Source organism: Thermobia domestica, chromosome 9, assembly GCF_964235325.1.
Source record: "Thermobia domestica chromosome 9, izTheDome1.hap1.1, whole genome shotgun sequence".
NCBI lineage: Eukaryota > Metazoa > Arthropoda > Insecta > Zygentoma > Lepismatidae > Thermobia > Thermobia domestica.
In genome coordinates, this window is record NC_137462.1 from 72,944,035 (window position 1) to 72,959,362 (window position 15,328).

Sequence of the window (15,328 nt, forward strand, 5' to 3'; positions counted from 1 at the left end):
GAGAAATTTTGTTGATATCACCTCAGCTGGACTCCCTCCCTTATAGAGAATCCGGCAGAAGATGGTTGGTATTCATCTCTCCACCTCCTCAATAACCTGGAAGTGTCCATTCCTTCTGTAGAAATGTCAATGACCTTGAACCCTGTCCTCCACTAGCAAGAACGAGATATTTGTGCACTGAACTAAAACAGTGACAAAAAGGTAAGCAGACTCGTTTGTGATCTATTGGCGTGCATTATGCACAATGTCGAATCGCGGCGCTTATTCTAATTCCTTATGAAAATGTGGTGCTTTATAGATAAGGTGCATTGTTCGTTAATTAGTTTTTCATATACAGTACAGTTATTTTGTTCCCTTGATTTTACTTTAAAATGAGAGTTTTTGGTTAATTCGAATTTTGGATAATTCGAATTTTTTTCTTGTCCCCTTGGACTTCGAATTAAAGAGACTCCACTGTGTTAGGAAAAACGTATGAAAGATTGTTAATGTAATGAGAGCATTCTAACGTATTACATTCAGGTAGAGCGAAATTTTTCATAGTACATTTTGTTAGGTTCTAAATGACATTATCATAAAACAAGTTAAAGAAGAGAGAGCCTTATCTTCTTCCATTATCTTAGTATGAACGAATCGGTGACTCATAGGGCAGTTAACAGATCGAATCGGTCGCTCATAGGACAGTTAACAGTTCCTGTCGCTAATAGGACTGTCGCAAGTGGGAAGATTCCTCCTCAGTTAAAATTATACGCTATCTCAGACTAGTTGATAGGAAAACAAGAAAACTCCCCTAATCTCCTCCTCTTTCTCGCCGCAAGAGGGGAAAGCAGGAATACCACCCCTAACAGGGAAGGAAACGTTTGAGACATTCATATCAGTATTGTTTAAAATATAAATTTTCCACTCCACTACACGCGCGCTTTCTGTCAATGTGAGGGAGTTTGCTGTTCCTTTTAGCTACTCTTAACCCACCCATCATTCACAACTTCAATTAATATGATTATTTTAAGAAAAGGATATAGCATTGTTTATGTATTTTATAGGACTAATAAATATTGATTTGACCATTTAAAAAAAAAGTATAACAACAGTTATTTATAAACCAAATTTATGCTGATTCTTTTATTTTATGTTAGAAGGGGGAGAGAGTTATGAGGAATAGTTGACATATGTTCCCACTGTAAATAAAGAAACAAAAATAGTTGTATATTCGATTGGACATCGAATACGTAGAATATCGCTGTGAAGATTGTATGAATTTAGCGTGTGTGAACTCTGTAGTGTGTGAAAATACTGTACCCGTAGTGCTTGTATATAGTAGGGAGTGTATTAGTGGATATATGTGTAATACATACACAAATATATTTATTTATTTATTTATTTATTTGTAACGTGTTTTTAGTGTATGTGTTAAGCAAGGTTCTAGAATGTCTTCCAGTTCCGTGATAAAACATAAACGCGGAAAAGCTTTGAGAAGTGGTGAGACGCGTTGCGTTTTGAATGTGTTTAATTCTTTGAGAGAACATCATCCTCATTTAAATGTAGAACAATTGGCCGACATGACTGCAAAACAGACAAGGGTGGGACAAGCAACTGTGTACAGAATCCGACGGGAGGCCAAATTTAATGAAAATAAACTGAAAAGTCCAAAAAAGACGCGCAAAAGCACTTCCCTACTTGAAAAATACGACGATTTTACGAAGTCGGCTATTCGATCGAAGGTAGATCAGTTCTTTTTCCGAAATGAGTTGCCAACGTTAGATAAAATTCTGTCAGCAATAAACACCGATGATGACCTTCCATTTTTCTCTCGTGCAACTTTGCACAGACTATTAAAAGTTATGAAATGTAAATACGTGTTGCGCAACAGGAAAGGTTTCATAGTTGATAGGGATGATATTGTGATCTGAAGGAGAAAGTATCTCCGCTATCTTCATGGAAAACTGCAGGCCACTAGCCAGCCCCAAAATGTAAAGGGGGTCCGGTAGAATTTAGGGGGGGCGATCCAATCACATTATAGTTCATCAACATATTATTGTTCATTTTCAAGTCTACAGTGAAAATTTTAGGGAAGCCAGTAAAAATTTAGGGGGGCTGGCCCCCTAGACCCCCTTTGATACGGGCCTGAAAAGGAGTCGACACACTTTTTAGTTTTCTTGTCATATGTTGTTATATTTTTGTTGCCATATGTTATGGAGGAATGGGGGCTCAGTGGTAAATTATTTACTTCCGGCATGGTCCTTGGTCATGTAAATTCGTGGCTAATGACATCGTGTCAGTGAGTTTTCTCGGGGTTCTCCCTTTGCTGCCACTTTCCTCTTCCACCAATACTTCCTTATCATTCATTTTCAATTATCATAGTCTCCTTTAATCTATATGGCATACGTGCGAGACGTTAACTAAATATGCCCTTTCATTTTTTCATGCATATGTTGGTGTATTAACAAAAAAGAAACCTGATAAAATCATCGTGCTGATGCAATAAATTGTGTACAAGGTCCAACCCTGCCATCAGTTGTAATGCGCACTCGAGTAGCAGACATAATCCGCTATTACAACGCTTCTGCACACACCCCGCTTTTTGAATTAATGAGCATACTTAAATTGAGTTGACAGTTACTTGTTAACCCGTTTTGGTTACTCTGTTTAATGTGTTAAGAACCAAGAAGTACGTACACGTTTACCTGAGAGTTTCAATCCATTATTTACACACTGTTTTCTTTTTTATATATATATATATCTACATAGCAGGGAATGGGGGTTTGTATTGCTAAAGAGAACAGCAACACAACCCCCGTGTCAAACTGTAGGCAGCTAGCAGGTGGGTGGTGGGGATAGAAGTTCCTATCAACTTGTCTGAGATAGACTTTAGCGAACAATACCTAGGATGAGTCAGAGAGTTTGAAAATGGAATGAAAAGGGGTAAGGGGTAATAATATGTTGACCATGTGACATGCATTTCATAACGAAAAGCCTTGCTTGTTGGTAGGACGTCAAGCAAATACAAGCAGCAAAGTGGTAGTTAAATGTGTGTGATATTGTGTTGAAGTGAATTGCATTATAGATTAACAGTATTCCTTCTAGTGGTGAGTGTGATATCTGATGTGTGACTTTTTTGAATCATAGGCTGTGATTTCCCCCTGTGTAGTGCCTCCCCCCGGCTAATTACTATGTCCAGTAAACGTCTGTATCCCAGCGGAGCGAAATAAAGAAAGAAAAAAAGGAAACAAAGGAATTTTTTTGAAAAGCATCCAGAAAATTTCATCACATTTTTCAGTGATCAAAGAAAGTGAATAATGTATTTCACCAGAAATTTTACAAGATGAAAAATCTGAGAGTGTTTGTGAATGCGAGGTGTCTGCAAATATGAAATGTGAACCCGTGGAAAGTGAGCATAGTGTTTCTTGCCCTTCGGATAACAAACTTACCGAAATCAACACTAGTTCCCCATTTCCCTCCGCTTCTCAATCTAATGTTGACCATACTGCTGAAGCATTAGTTTTCTCTCATAAATATCCAACCGATCGAGGTAATTTTAATTTCGAAATCCCAGCAAATTTTAAAAAGTGCATTTTGACTTATGGCCCCTGCAAACCATCCGGTCCTTTTATTAGAGACGAGGAAAATAGATGTTTCTCTTCCGATTGTTTTCAAAATACGCAACACGGCAAAATCTCACGACAATGGTTATGTGATTCGGAAAAACTGAACCGCGCATATTGTGAGCCCTGTTGGCTCTTTGCTGACAGGAAAGCAACTCACTTTCATTCAGCATGGATTGAAGGAATAAGTGACTGGCAAGGACTAGCGAAAAAAATTAAAGAGCACGAACGAGCTCAATATCATTTACAAGCTTGTATTACTTACACAACATGGAAAAATAATAGTACTGTGAGAAACAGTTTAGTATCTGAAATGGAAGATGAGATAATTTATTTTCGAGAAATATTGAGGAGAGCAATCGACGTCACACTCACTTTGGCAAACTGGGTGAACCTAACAGTGGTAATTTTCTTGCGATAGTTGAACTTTTGAGTAAATACGACCCCATTTTGTCTCGATTAATAAATGATAAAACAAAGAGCAAACTACATACTTAAGTCCCGAAATACAAAATGAAATTATTCAAATGTTGTCAACGCAAATAGAGAAACAAATAATCGCAGAAATACAGGACGCTTGTTTCTTTTCTTTGATTTTGGATACTACTCAAGATATTTCAAAACACGACCAATTAAGCTTCATTTTTCGATACGTCCTAATAAAGAAGGATGTAAACGACAGCCCCGTAGAACTCATTACACATGAAAGTTTCTTGGGATTTTTGAGGGTATTGGACGGAAGTGCAAAAGGATTAGTAAGTACAATTTTACAATTCATTGAAGAAAAGGGAATTTCAATAAGACAGTGCAAGGGACAGAGCTATGACGGGGCGAAAGTGATGAGCGGAGTGTATTCGGGAGTGCAAGAGCGCATCAAGAGACTTGAGCCTTCAGCCAGTTATGTACATTGTGCTGCTCACAACTTGAATCTAGTGCTAAGAGACGCAGCTAAAATTCCGCAGATGACATCCTTTTATAATATTCTTGAAAAACTTCCAGTATGTATTTTTTAGTTCCAGTATTAAAAAATGGCAATTTCTAGAAACGAATAATGAAGCCACGACTCTTAAAAAACTATGTCCATCAAGGTGGGGCTCAGCTTACAACGCGTTATTAGCTGTCCGTTTTCTTTATTGAGAAATTCTGAAGGCTTTAAGCAACATAATTGTGACATCAAACAAATCAGAGGAACGCGACGATGCAAGTTCCTTAAGGAAACAAATGGAATTCTACGAGTTTGTAGTTCAAGTGATAGTACAACATAAAGTTTTAGAAACGACGACCATCGTATCGAAAAAAATGCAGTCATCAAATGAAGATGTACAAGCTGTAACAAAATTACTGGGTAAGGCACTTATTTCACTTAAAGAATTAAGGAATTCTTTTGACAAAGTGAAGAAAGAGTTCGAAGAAATGGCACAAATATGGGTGATCGAATGCCGTTTCACAAGTAAACGTCCAAGTAGAGCAAAAAAGTTTTTTGACGAATTATATGAGGATGAAAGACTAAGTAATTCAGAAGAATATTTCAGAATTAATGTGTTCTATGGTTATTTGAATACTGTATTGAGTCAATTACAGACCAGGTTTTAAAGCATCATGAACATCACTGAAAAATTTGAGTGTTTGCAACCCAGTGTTCTCGTGAACAGTAGTGACAAGGAACTCCATTTAAAGGCGGAAAGACTTGTAGTGAGCTATCCGAATGATATTTCTTCAGAATTCCCTCATCAGTTACTTATGACCCGTAGTGTACTTTTAAATTATATCAAATGCTTAAAAGAGGGAACAGTGAAAGATTTTGCGGAATTGGTCCTTAATAAAAAATCATGTGATTATTTCCGGTATCCCTGAGGTCTCTGTGGCGTTGAAATTCTTTTTAACTCTTCCTGTGACAGTGGCTTCAGCAGAACGATCTTTTTCAAAACTAAAATTAATTAAGAACCATGTACGCAGTTCGATTATGCAGGAACGTTTGCCATCTCTTAGTATGATAAGCATCGAAGTTGAAAGAGCACGCAAGTTAAATCTGCATTCTTTAGTGGAAGATTTTGCTCGCAAGAATGCTTCACGAAAAAGACGTTTCAAAGTTCAAGATTAATTGCAAGTAGAAAGTGCATGTATTATTATTGTTATTATTGTTATTATTATTATTATTATTATTATTATTATTATTATTATTATTATTATTATTATTATTATTTATATTTTGAGAAAAATAAACCTATATACTATAGTCGTTTCAACACAGTTTTCCGTTTCATGGTCCATAGACCTCAAAACCATGGTCAATTAGAATTGTTACATACTAAATTTGTTATAAATCACTTGAAATCCGGCCTGATGAAAAGCTCGGATAACGAGGGAAAACCCCTCGAAAAATTACCCAAGTAAGTATCCTTTCCATTTGGCAACCACTCTCTCCTTAGTTGTCAAACGGGTTCCATAACATGAGTTATACAAATCAATAACATCTTTCCCCTGTACAAATTTTACAATCTACTTCTCCTTGTAGGTTTGGCCGAAAGGCATTTTTATTATTGTCGCCATAACTATCGGTTTTACAACTAGGACCCCTTCTCTATAGTTTGCGGGGAAGGGGGGCGCAAAAGTGTGCTATGCCACTGCCTTAACGGTAACAAACATACTCCTATAAGCACATATAATATTTGTAACTAAAATATTTACGTTAGCGTAATAATAATTATTATTGAAATTGTGTCAAAAGAATATTATTTTACCCATTTTTATCTTCCTCAAGATGTAAGCAAACGAAAAACGTCATTCGTTTCTCCATAAAGCAAGGACTTCCTGTAAAATATAAACCAATCTGTTTGTATGGTTTCTTTTTCAATTAATAATTTACAGTGTCATGTTTTATGTGTTAGGTTAATTTATATAAGTAGGTTAGTGTGTAAATAAAATGTTGGTAATATCTTCACTGCTTTGTAAAGCTATAGACTATATATATAACAACTTTGTGAATAACAACTTTCCTCTAAAAAGACATGAGTTTTAACAGAAACGAAGATTAAAGTTTTTTTTTTTAAATATAAATTAGTACATACGTATCAGACGTAATAGAGGATTCATTATGAAAGTAATTAGCATGATGCTACCCTGACTCAACAATCCACCTCAGCGCGCGCTGCCGGCGCGAAAAAAGTAGTGGGTGGTCTGTCCTTCCAAACGCCCGGTAGGGATGCGCACGAGTCGAGACATGTCTCGAATCTCGACTCGACTCGGGTCGAGATTCGAGTCGAGATACACTTTGTAAAATTCGAGACGAGTCGAGACAGCTGGTAAAAATCTCGACTCGACTCGAATGTCTCGAAAATTTTTCTATAATTTTTAATATTGTTTTGAAGAAAGTGCTCGCTCAGAAACACTCGGCACGAGAATTTCGGAAACTGCAGGACTTGTCAGGTGTTCAAGGAGTGCTATGGTGATTGTCTTCAGCAAGTGACGAAACCAAGAGGAAAAGACGTCCAAATGTGGAGGGGTTGGGTGCCCCCATCTCATTACAGATATCGAACGTCATAGGCTGGGCGGACTGGTAAAACAGAACAGGCGGCGAACTGCGTCGGAACTAAGATCAGAGTTTAATGCTGGGCAAAGTATGTGTGTGTCTGAACTAGTGTTGTCAAATTTCCGGAAATTTTGAACCTGTTTTTTAAAAAAACGTTTTTTTTCGATTTTCCGGAAAAATTGAAAAAAAATAAATGTTTGTATTAGGCTAATTTTACTAGTAATGACATCTCTTTTTTTTTTCAAACACCCGAAAAATGTAAGTTCAAAAATCTCAATATTTCGAATATTAAAAAATAGCACTCGAAAATAAAACTATTCCAATTATTATCTATATATTAAAATACTAGATTTACGCGCATACGTTTCTCCTCACAGAAAAGTTTATATGTTTGTCTCCAATCCCTTCAACAATGAGATCTCGAACCCACAAGTGCTAGAAACGTGCCGTTTTCATTTGTCGATTCCAAATTTTATGTAAATTGTCCAGTTCTAATTGAATATTTTTATAAAAAAACATGGCTTTTAGTTCTTTATTACATTTATAGGGGTACACAAGAAGTACTGTGTGGGCGCGGTGGCTCAGTGGTAGGGCGTTCATCTCCGGTGCTTGGAGTCCTTGGTTCGATCCCAGATCGCGCCGTGTTGACTTTGTGGTGGACAAACACCATGCTCGTGTTTTTTCCCGGGGTTCTCCCGTTTCCTCCCACTTTCTCCATTCCACCATTTCACTCATTTCTCATCATCACCGTCTCCTTTAGCCTAACCGGCATAAGCGTGGGACGTAAAATTAAAGATTTCATTTCACTAGAAGTACTGAAATTTTCGAAAAAGTAAAGCATCATACCCTACGAGTTATATATTCCAACATTACATAGTTGTATATAGGGGTTGTATGTCTGTCAGGCGTTTGTTTCATGGCCAAATGATAATGAAAACGAAGGATAATCATTTCTCCAGTCTAAGATTAATCTTCATTGTTTGGAGAGGGTTTTTTTTCAATAAACACCGTTTATCACTGACATAATTAATTGTGTTTGTGTACTTTATTTACTTATTAAATAATGCATGCAAATGCATGCATACACGATATGGGCATTCAGTGAACGCTCTACCACTGAGCCACCGCGGCCCCCAATGCGGGTCGGGAGTCAGCAGGGGGATAGTAAGACATGTAAAAATAATCCAAAATAACCGATATTAGTGTCAATTCCATAGTTTTCGAGGTCATTGAGATCAATGGTGACACTTTCATTAGCGAGGACTTGGAAATTCAGCTACAATTGTATGCGGGCCGGGAGTTAGCGGGGTCTCAGAAGGACGGTATCCGCCCCCCGGTGACCCCCGACCCGAATAGGATGAATTTGGAAGTTAATGCGATGAGCATTGATCTCAGCGACCGCGAAAACTATGAATTCGACAGTAATATCGGCCATTTCCTACCACTTTTACATGTCCCTGTAAACGCCCCCCTGAGACCCCCTGGTTGGATTTCGAGACATGTAAAAGTAATCCAAAATGATCGATATTAGTGTCAGATTCATAGTTTTTGCGGTCGCAGAAATGAATGGTTATACTTCAACAGACGTTGTCTTCCAAATACTGCCCTTATGCGAAGAATGGGTATATTCAGCTGTCTAATATAAGTAAAATAAAAGAGTTTGTTTGTGTGTTTGTCTGTCTGTGTGCTGCCTGGGGACCAGACGAGTGGACCGAGAGTTACCAAATTTTGGTCAGGGGTACCTTGGCCTAGACCCCAATCAACACGAAAAGTTGTTTTCAAATTTCGAACCAGCGGAGTCTCAGGGGGGATGTTCACCGGAACCGGCTTGGCAACCAGACAAATTTACCGAGAGTTACCAAATTTTAGTCATGAATACCTTGGTCCAGGCCCCAGACCAGAGTTAAACGATTTTGTCAAAATTCGAACCAGGGGGGTCTCAGGGGTCGTTTACTGGGACATGTAAAAGTAGTAGAAAATAACCGATATTAGTGTTGAATTCATAGTTTTCGCGGTCGCTGAAATCAATGGTGAAACTCCGAATTAACTTCCAAATTCATGCTATGCGGCACCGGGCCGGGGGTCACCGGGGGGGGGGGGAGTTGAGATATCGAGACATATAAAAGTAATCCACAATGACCGATATTAGTGTCAAATCCATAGTTTTCGCGGTCGCGGAGATCAATAGTGGCACTTCCATTAGCGATGATTTGCAAATTCAGCTACAATGAATGTGGACCGGAAGTCAGCGGGGAGGGGGGATACTGGGACAAGTAAAAGTAATACAAAATGATCGATTTAGTCTCAGATCCATAGTTTTCGCGGTTGCGGAAATGAGGGTAATACTTCCACAGGCCTTGACTTCCATACGAAGAATGGGTATATTTAACTAATATATATATATATATATATATATATATATATATATATATATATATATATATATACTGATCAAAAAATTAGGGAATCAGATGAGAACACATGTAAAACTTCTTACGAATAATGTGAAAACACTGTATCTTGTCCGGTTCAAATTAAAATCATGAAGGCCCAACGTGCAAACGAACCGTTTGGAACATATGTGCACGTGATCAGTGACGTGGCGCTACCAGATATCATTTTGTAGTGTGGCGCTGCCAACACATTCCAGCTCCAGGATACCTTTGTTCTCATTGTGTTTAGTGCGTCACAAATCTACGTAGTGCAATTGAGTAACAACGTGATTTGCCAGAATCGTTGGCATGGCGAGCTGTCGGCAGGTTGGAAGCTGGTCAGTCATGGCGGGAGGTGGCACATGCCATAGGAGTGGCACAAAGTGTGATTTCCCGATTGTGGAATCGATTTCAAACAACTGGAAGTTTTCGAAGAAGACAAGGACAGGGCCATCCACTAGCAACCAAAGCCAGAGACGATCGTTATCTCTTGTTAACAACCCGTCGAAACCGGCGTCAGAATACAACTCTGCTCCCGCGACTCTTCCGAACAACAACAGGACGCCCAATATGTACTCAAACTGTTCACAATCGCCTTCGAAAAAGTTGTCTCTACGCACGTAGGCCTATGGTGTGTGTCCCATTAACTGCACGACACCGTGTTGATCGAAGAGCGTAGGCGGAGTAACATCGTGGGTGGGGACGCAATGAATGGGGCAATGTTTTGTTCTCTGACGAGTCTCGATTCAGTGTAGAGCCTGATAATCGACGTGTTTTCATTTGGAGACAGTGTGGAACACGACACAATCCCATGTTTGTGCGAGAAAGATCCCAGTATCATGGTGGTGGACTGATGGTGTAGGCAGGAATCAGCATTGGTGGGCGTACTGAGCTCCACATCATCCGAAATGGCTCTTTGACGGCTCTCAGATATAGGGAGGAGATCATAAAAGCTCTGTTCTTCCTTATGCTGGTGCCATTGGTGATTCGTTCCTTTTTATGGATGACAATACTCGTCCTCACAGAGCTGGATGTTATGTTAGTGGATGAGATGCTGGATGCTTAAGGTATCGCTCGGATGAAGTGGCCAGCATGCTCTCCGGATCTCGTTCCAGTTGAGCATGTCTGGGATATGCTTGGCAGACGAATTGCCGCTAGCCAGTAAATCCAACAACCATTCCAGAGCTGGAAGTCGCTCTTCTGGATGAGTGACACAACATCCACCAAGAACTCATCGATAATCTGATTGAATCTATGCCACGCAGGTTCGAGGCTCTGTTGGCTATTCGAAGTGATCATATGACATATTAAGGAACAATCAGTGTTGTTGCCTTGCCTGTTTGTGAGCAGTTCGAGAGGTGTACACATAACCGTCTTGTGTCATGCGCCATGTGAACAAGGTTTTCCGTGCCCCAACACCAGTATGTGCCCCATTTCTCTAGTGTATCTTAAAGCATTCCTTTTTGTATGATATATATGAGTCAAATACAAGCTTATTCATACACTATTTTAAGGTCTTGTGTGATATTTCAGTTGAACCCCTAATTTTTTTTAGCATTATATACAGTATATGTATATACAGTGGCGGATCTAGGATATGATCAAGGGAGGGGCTAAAGCATATTTTGGCGTTTTATCCAGTGTAAAGCAGAATTGAAGCCCATTTTATCCAGTGTATACCTGAGCGTCAAGGGGGGGCTATAGCCCCCCTTGGGTCCGCCACTGTATATATATATATATAGTGGCGGATCCGGGATATGATCAAGGGAGGGGCTAAACCATAGTTTGCAGTTTTATCCAGTGTAAAGCAGGATTGAAGCCCATTTTATACAGTGTATACTTGAGTGTGAAGGGGGGGCTATAGCCCCCTTGAATATATATATATATATATATATATATATATATATATATATATATATATATATATACATGATCGAAAATGGCCTCGAATCCATACTCGCTGAGATGAACAGAACATGCCATTTAAATCCACAAATTCAGCCCCATTAGTACTCTAAGGAGGATGGTGACATGTAAAGATAATTGAAAATTATCGATATTAATCTCAAATTCATAGTTTTGGGGCTCCACAAGTTCATTGGTGACAATTTTGGTATCCCTTGTGTCCAAAATGAAACGTATTCTCCCCGTGCGAGGAACGGATATTCTGCTAGTCTGTAATAATAACTAACGAAAGTTTCACTTAATATATTTCTCGCTGCTCACATTTACTCACTTGTGCGGTAATGTGTGTAAAGTAGAATTAAAATCTGTTGTTTTAAGTATTTTTCCGTTAGCGAAATACACTGTATATGCAGTAGGACGTCGATAATCCTAACGTCAAAAATCCGAACGCGGTCCCTAGAAGCTTTTTACATTTTGTCTTAACGCTAGCGATAAACAAACAATAGCGTGTCCATCAACGTTATGTGAAGTCAGTGTTTTTACAAAAGTTCATTTATATGTAATTGATTGTCATGTATTTTTTAAATTTTTTCTTAGGCTTATAAGTTTTAAGTGTGACTTACAAGAACAGTGTTATTTAGAGTACAATCAAGTTCTTCAGAAACATTAAATGTAAGTAGCCTTACGTACGGTATTGTAATTACTGTATGTACTGAATAACCACTGTATCGATAGAAGAACATACCGTACAGTATATGTAAGCCTAAATGGCATTTTCTTGGTCATTTTCGAAAATCCGAACAATTTGAAAATCCGAATACCTGTGGTCCCAATTAGTTCGGATTTTCGACTTCCCACTATATGTTGCAGACATGTTACAGCAAGTAAGATTACTAGCATCAGGCCAACAAATAGTTTTTAAACTAGATTTTCCTGTTTTTGCCAATATTTCCGAACAAATGATTTTTCCTAATGGTTTCAAAATTTCCGGAATTTTACATAGAACAATGAAATATATGTTTGATTTAACATATTATTAACTAAAATGATTCTGTGATTAACAAAAATGATGATTCTGATAATACCCAAATTTTCCGTTTTTTCCTCCAGCTCGGGAAAACAGTAAAAAAAACTTTTTTTAAACCCAAAATTTCCGTTTTTTTCACAGGCCTTCACAACACTAGTCTGAACACATAGTGCACCGAACACTCCTAACGATGGCGAATGTTAACACCACGACATCGGCAACTATAACTGAAATGAACAGTGACCATCGCCACTACACCTTGACACAATGACAGAGCGTTGCATTGTCTGATGAATTCCGATATCTTCATCATTACGCTGTGAGGGTGCGAATCCGTCGTGTTCAAAGGGAACGACTCCTTGACATCTGTACTGCGGGACGGAGACAAACTGGCTGCGGCTTAATTATTATCTGGGGAACATTCAGGTGAGCATCCATGTGTCTAGTGGAGCTCGAGCAAGGCACCATGACCGCCGAGGCGTCGCACGCTGCTTGCAGACTACGTACACCCCTTCATGACGGCCATGTTTTCCATCGGTAATGGCATTTTTTGACAAGATAATGCACCATGTCACAAGGTCAGGAGTGTGATGGAGTGGTTGGAGGAACACAAGAGCGAGTTCCAAGTGATGTGCTGGCCCCCAAACTCTCCTGATCTGAACCCAATCGATCACATCTGCAATGTGATTAAACGTGACGTGAGGGCGCATCACCCCCTCCCCGGAATTTACGGGAATTAGATGACCTGTGTGTGCATATGTGGTGCCAACTCTCTCCAGCGACCCACCGAGGAACATTGCGACCATGCTAAGACGCGTTGCCGTTGTTATTCGTGCCAAAAGTTGAACATACTAACAATTAGGTAGGTAGTCATAACGGTCTGGCTGATGTGTGTGTACATTTTAACTCGTATATTTTGTCTCGACTCGAATTTCGAGACGTCTCGACTCGAATTCGAGTCGAGTCGAGACACGAGTCGAGACAACATTTTAAATCTCGACTCGACTCGACTCGTGCGCATCCCTAACGCCCGGAGTCAGTCTGCTGCGAACCGCGTGAAGCACGTTTTTACAAGTTGTAGCACGGCGCGAAGGAGGGTTCGCTCGAACAGTACGCCATAAAATTTTGCGTCAAATTGGGTAAGAATGCTACGAAAACTTACCAGATGCTGAAAGACGCCTATAAGCAGGAGTGTTTGTCAAGAGGGTCGGGAGGAGGTCGCCGACGAGCCCCGTTCTGGACGTCCAACAACGGCCAGGACTTACGACAACGTTAACCTTGTGCGTGAAGTGTTGCGCTCAGACCGGCGTGTGAGCATTCAACAAATCGCGGACACCCTAAACATGTCAACATTTGCGGTACATGGGATAGTGACCGAGGACCTGCAAATGCGAAAGGTCTGTGCGAAGTTTGTGCCGAAGGTGTTGACGAACGAAAAAAAAAAAAAAAACTTCGAGTTTTGCGCTGCAAGGAGTTGTTGGCATTGTGTGAAAGTGATCCGGACTTTTTAGGCTCGGTCGTAACTGGAAGCGAATCCTGGATGTTCGAATACCATCCAGAATCCAAAAGGCAGAGTGCGGAGTGGCACACCTCAACCTTCCCCCGCCCCCAAAAAGGCGCGCATGAGCAAATCCCGAATCAAAACCATGCTCATTGTCTTCTTCGACGTTCGAGGAATCATCCATTTCGAGTTTGTGCCACCAGGACAACCTGTCAACGCAGGATTTTATCTAGAAAAGTGCTCAAGAGACTGAAACGCAGGGTCCCCGCGTTCGAAGTGACATCAAAGACTCAATGAAACTCCACCACGACAATGCACCAAGTCACACCGCCTTCACCGTCGCCGACTTCCTGGCCCGGAGCAGAACCCCGGGGGCCCCACCCCCTCTGTAGTCCTGACCTGGCTCCTAGTGACTTTTTGTTTTTGTTTTCCCGTTTGAAGAGACACCTCAAAGGAAAACATTGGGACTGCGTGCAGAACATTCAAGCCCACGTTACAAGGTTTCTAAAAGCCATTCCAGCCGAGGACTTTAAAGATGCTTTCCAGGCGTGGAAAATACGTCTCCAGAAGCGTATCGATGCAGAAGGAGCGTATTTTGAGGAATTTTAAAGATTTGTAACAATCGGAACAATAAAACAGTTTTTCTAAAGCAATGCTCATTACTTTCATAATGAACCCTGTATAGCTGTATTTTTTTCATAATGAAGTTACATATTTTATTAAATGTTTTCTTTAAAAATAAATCATGGTTCAGTTTATATTTATTGATTTTGTATGACATTGTACTTCAGGTAAATTCATGGTGTGTGTCTCTGCAAAAGAGATTAAGGGTAGTCCTGATTAAAATAATCTAAAATGTAACGAATTCTGGTCAGGGGACAATAGAACTGACAAGGAATGAACATGAACGTGTCATCTGGACATCCGAATCAAACCTAGTCCATTCGATAGACATAACAAAGATTTGTTCATGCACAAAAAATTAGGTGTCATGGACAACGGAGTAAGTCCCTGGGCCCCGTTAACCCTGTTAGTATAAAGAAAATCGTAGACTCGCAGTGAAATAGCTATTGCATCAACACTGTTCATTGGAAAGTCATGGTTTGTAGTTCATTCCCTTCAGCATGAGATAAGCTTTCCAGACGTGGTGTGTATTGGGGCCCATAACGTACTTGAGCAGGAAAATTGGGAGAATGTCAGGAAAATTCCTTCAAGAAATCCCTCAACTTTGGACCACTAAGTACACCAGAAATTTTTACTTTGGGGGTGTTCAAAATAAAAGGTGGGTGCTCTCAGTATAGTGATATACATTTAATAAAAAAAAACTCAAAGAAA